Source organism: Pteronotus mesoamericanus, unplaced genomic scaffold (genome assembly GCF_021234165.1).
Source record: "Pteronotus mesoamericanus isolate MK-2021 breed Mesoamerican mustached bat unplaced genomic scaffold, CSHL_Meso_final contig_40, whole genome shotgun sequence".
In the NCBI taxonomy this organism is placed as follows: Eukaryota; Metazoa; Chordata; class Mammalia; order Chiroptera; family Mormoopidae; genus Pteronotus; species Pteronotus mesoamericanus.
In genome coordinates, this window is record NW_026555150.1 from 1,446,322 (window position 1) to 1,451,237 (window position 4,916).

At 37.7% G+C, this 4,916-nt stretch overlaps 1 non-coding gene across 1 annotated transcript; it reads left to right on the forward strand.

Moving 5' to 3' along the window:
* Window positions 1–979: 979 nt before the first annotated feature.
* On the forward strand, window positions 980–1,086 carry LOC129073386 (U6 spliceosomal RNA). The gene has a single exon (XR_008529430.1). It is a non-coding gene; the product is annotated as a U6 spliceosomal RNA (small nuclear RNA).
* The last annotated feature ends 3,830 nt before the right edge of the window (window positions 1,087–4,916 follow it).

Sequence of the window (4,916 nt, forward strand, 5' to 3'; positions counted from 1 at the left end):
CCTGGGGATATAGGCTTTGGGGAGAGAATGGAGAGAGTAGCTGGAGGGATCCCAGTGTGGACTCCTCCCCCATATGGCAACAGCATGAGCTGGCCAAATAACCTTGCCCCCCAGATTGCCATGTCTCCTCATGTTGTCCAGGCCTTTAAGTAACTTCATTGTCACAGTCTAAAAAGGATTAAATATTCTAATTCTTATAAGCATTCTAAACCAAGGTGCACTTGGTAAGTTTACCTTTGCTGGAATGCAAGTCAGTGCAAAATGACTCACTTGATTTGTTTCTCTCAAGACTGTGTTTTTCCTCATTACCAGCCCAGACTATATGAAGAGACTATTGAGATGCTGAGTCCACAGTGTCTTGAAGAGGCCACTGGTATTTGCATAAATATCTTCTTCTACCAACAATCTTAGTACATCACTTGAAAAGAGGAGGTCCAAGATTATGGTTTGTGGACTTCCAACACAATCATTTCTTATTGTTTTATGCAGAAGTATAGGCTATTGGAACACCATGTTGTGTTTCTATTTTGTGTTTAAAATATGTATCTTTCTATTTCTTTTTCATGTATTATGGCACTGGCTAAGACTTCTGGTATAATTCCGATTTGGGTAGAAAGAGCAGACATTACATGCTTTACAATATTAGAAGAAAGGCAATTAGTCTTTCACCATAAAATATGATATAAGATATTTCATTACAGATGAACTTTATCAAAGTGAACTTCTCTGTTTCTAACATGCTGAGAATTTTTATCATGAATGCATGTTGAATTTTGTTGAATGTTTTTTTCTGTTCTCATTAAGACAATTGCAAGTATTTCTTCGTTAGCCTATTGATGTGGTGAATTACATTAATTGATTTCTGAGTATCAAATGAGCTTGGCATTTGTAGGGAAGCCCCCTACTGATCATAATTTATTACTGAACTTACATACTGTTGGATTATAGATACTAAAATATTCTTAAGAATATTTGCATTGTGCTCGCTTTGGCAGCACACATACTAAAATTGGAACGATACAGAGAAGATTAGCATGGCCCCTGCGCACGGATGACACAAAAATTAGTGAAGTGTTCCATACTTTTGAATACATCTCTGCCAAACAAGCACTCCAAGATATGCTAAGCGGACTGCTTTAAGAAGATGAAGGAAAAGAATGAGAGAGAGAGGAACACAGGTACAAAGAGAAAAGATGAGTAAGTTTCTATCAGTAATATCTTTCAATGTGAATGGACTAAAGGCCCCAATCAAAAGACACAGAGTAGCAGAATGGATAAGAAAACACGACTCACACATATGCTGCCTGCAAGAGACCCACCGCAGAGCAAAAGACCTACAAACAATGAAAGTAAAGGGATGGAAAAAAATATTCAAAGCAAATGGGCAAGAGAAAATGGCCAGGGTTGCCATACTTGTATCACACAAAGGAGATTTCAAAACAAAGGCCATAAAAAGAGACCCAGAGGGGCACTTTGTAATACTTAAATGAAGAATCCATCAAGAATACATGAACATTGTAAACATATAAGCTCCCAATATAGGAGCCCCGAAGTTTATAAGAAAATTGTAAGATGACTTCAAATAAGAAATAGACAGCAACACACTGATAGTAGGAGATTTCAACACCCCACTGTCAAAAATGGACAGATCTACCAAACAAAACATTAATAAACATATTGTGGCGCTGAATGACACACTGAATCAAAGAGACTTAACTGACATATATAGAACCTTACATCCCAAAGAAGAAAAATGCACATTCTTTTCAAATGCTCATGGCAGTTTTTCAAAGATAGACCACATGATAGGACACAAAGCAAGACTCAGCAAGTTCAGGAAAATTGAAATAATACCAAATTTTTCTTGGACCACAAGCGCTTGAAACTGGAAATCAACCTCAAAGAGAAACTTCAAAAACTTGCAAACTCATGGGGACTGAACAGTACACTACTAAACAATGAATGGGTCAATAATGAGATAAGAGAAGAAATCAAAAAATTTCTGGAAACAAATCAACATGAACAGACAAGAGTCCAAAACCTCTGGGACACAGCAAAGGCAGTCCTGAGAGGGAAGTTCATAGCAATACAGGCTCACCTAAAAAATATAGAAACATTTCAAATAAAAACCCTAACATTACAACTTCAAGAACTGGAGAAACAACAAATAAATGCCAGAGCAAGTAGAAGGAAGGAAATAGTCAAGATTAGAGCAGAACTGCATTACATGGAGACAAAGAGAACAATTCAGAGGATCAACCAATCCAGAAGCTGGTTCTTTGAAAAGATAAATAAAATTGACAAGCCTTTAAGCAGACTCATCAAGAAAAAATAAGAGAGGACCCAAATTAATAATATTAGAAATGAAGCATGAGAAATAACAACTACTACCACAGAAATACAAAGGATTGTCAGAAACTACTATGAACAATTATATGCCAAGAAATTACAAAATCTTGATGAAATGGACACATTGTTGGATAAGTAAAATCTTCCAACACTGAAGGAGGAAGAAACGGAAAGCGTGAACAGACCAATAACAGCTGGGGAAATTGAAGCAGATATCAAGAAACTCCCGGAACACAAAAGCCCAGGGTGGGACGGTTTCACAGGAGAATTTTACAAAACATTTAAGGAAGAGCTAACCCCTGTCCTTCTCAGACCATTCCAAAAAGTCCAGGAGGAGGGAAGACTCCCAGACTCTTTCTATGAGGCCAGCATCACCCTGATCCCAAAACCAGATAAAGACCTTACAAAGAAAGAACTCTACAGGCCAATTTCGCTGATGAACATAGATGCTAAAATCTTCAACAAAATACTCGCAAACCGCAACCAGCAATACATTCAAAAGATTATCCACCACGATCAAGTGGAATTCATCCCATGCATGCAGGGATGGTTCAATATACACAAATCAGTAAATGTGGTACAAAACATAAATAAAAGAAAAGAAAAAAAGCAGATGATCATCTAGATAGACACAGAAAAAGCATTCGATAAGGTAAGGCACCCATTTATGATCAAAACACTTAGCAAAATGGGAATAAATGGGGCATTCCTCAACGTAATAAAGGCCCTATATGAAAAACCTACAGCCAATATCATACTCAGCGGACAAAATCTGTACGCTTTCCCACTAAGATCGGGAACACGACAAGGATGTCCGCTCTCACCACTTCTTTTCAACATCGTATTGGAAGTCCTAGCCACAGAGGTCAGACAAGAGAAAGAGATAAAAGGCATCTAAATAGGAAAGGAGGAAGTAAATTTATCATTGTTTGCAGATTACATGATAGTGTATATAGAGAACGCTGTAGACTCTACAAAAATACTCCTCAACCTAATAAGTGAATATGGCAAAACAGCAGGATACAAAGTCAATATTCAGAAATTACAGGCATTTTTGTACACCAGCAATGAAATAGAAGAAGAAATCAGAAAAAATAAAATACCATTCGATATAACAAGAAGAAAAATAAAGTACCTGGGCATAAATTTAACCAAAGAGGTAAAACTCCTGTAAGAAGAAAACTAAACAACATTGAAGAATGAAATTAAGGAAGACACAAATAAATGGAAGCATATACTGTGATCATGGATTGGAAGAGTTAATATGAAAATGTCCATACTACCCCAAGCAATTATAGATTCAATGCAATCCTTATTAAGATACCAATGACATATTTCACAGAAATAGAACAGACATTTCAAAAATTTATATGGAACCATAAACGACCCCGAATAGCTGCAGCAATTTTGAGAGAGAAAAACAAAGTAGGAGGGATCACAATACCGCACATCAAACTCTACTACAAAACCACTATACTCAAAACAGTCTCTTCTGGCACAAGAACAGATGCATAGACCAGTGGAACAGAATAGAAAGCCCAGAAATAAGCCCAGGTCTCTATGGGCATCTAATATTTGACAAAGGGGGCAGAAGCATAACATGGAGCGTTAATAGCCTCTTCAACAAATGGTGTTGGGAGAGCTAGACGGCTACATGCAAAAAATTGAAATTGGATCATCAACTGACACCATACACAAAAGTAAACTCAAGATGGATAAAAGACTTAAATATAAGTTGCAACACCATAAAAGTCCTAGAGGAGAACATTGGCAGGAAACTCTCAGATATCCCATGCAGCAATTTTTTCACTGATATGTCTCCTAAAGCAAGGGGCATAAAGAAAGAATAAACAAGTGGGACTTCATCAAAATAAGAAGCTTCTTCATGGCTAAAGAAAACATCAGGAAAATGAAAAGGGACCCAACCATATGGGAAAATATATTTGCTAATAATACATCCGATAGAGGTTTGATCTCCAGGACATATAAAGATCTCACTCAACTACAAAAAGACAAATGATCCAATCAAAAAATGGGCAAAGGACCTGGGCAGACGCTTTTCAAAGGAGGAGATAAAGAGGGCCCAGAGGCATTTGAAAGGATGCTCAGCATCACTAGCCATCAGAGAAATGCAGATCAAAAGCACCATGAGGTACCACCTCACACCGGTCAGAATGGCCATCATAAACAGATCCACAAACAACAGGTGCTGGCGAGGCTGTGGAGAAAAGGGAACACTAGTACACTGTTGGTGGGAATGCAGACTGGTTCAGCCACTGTGGAAAGCCATGTGGAATTTCCTCAAAGATGAAAATGGAACTGCCTTATGATCCAGTGATTTCCCTGCTGGTACTATACCCTAAGAATCCCAAAACAACAATACAAAAGAACCTATGCACCCCAATGTTCATAGGGGCACAATTTACAATAGCCAAGTGTTGGAAGCAACCTAAATGCCCATCAGTAGATGATTAGATTAAAAAGTAATGGTACATATACACAATGGAATACTACGCAGCAGAAAGAAAGAAAGAACTACTAAAATTCGCGACAGCATGGATGGAACT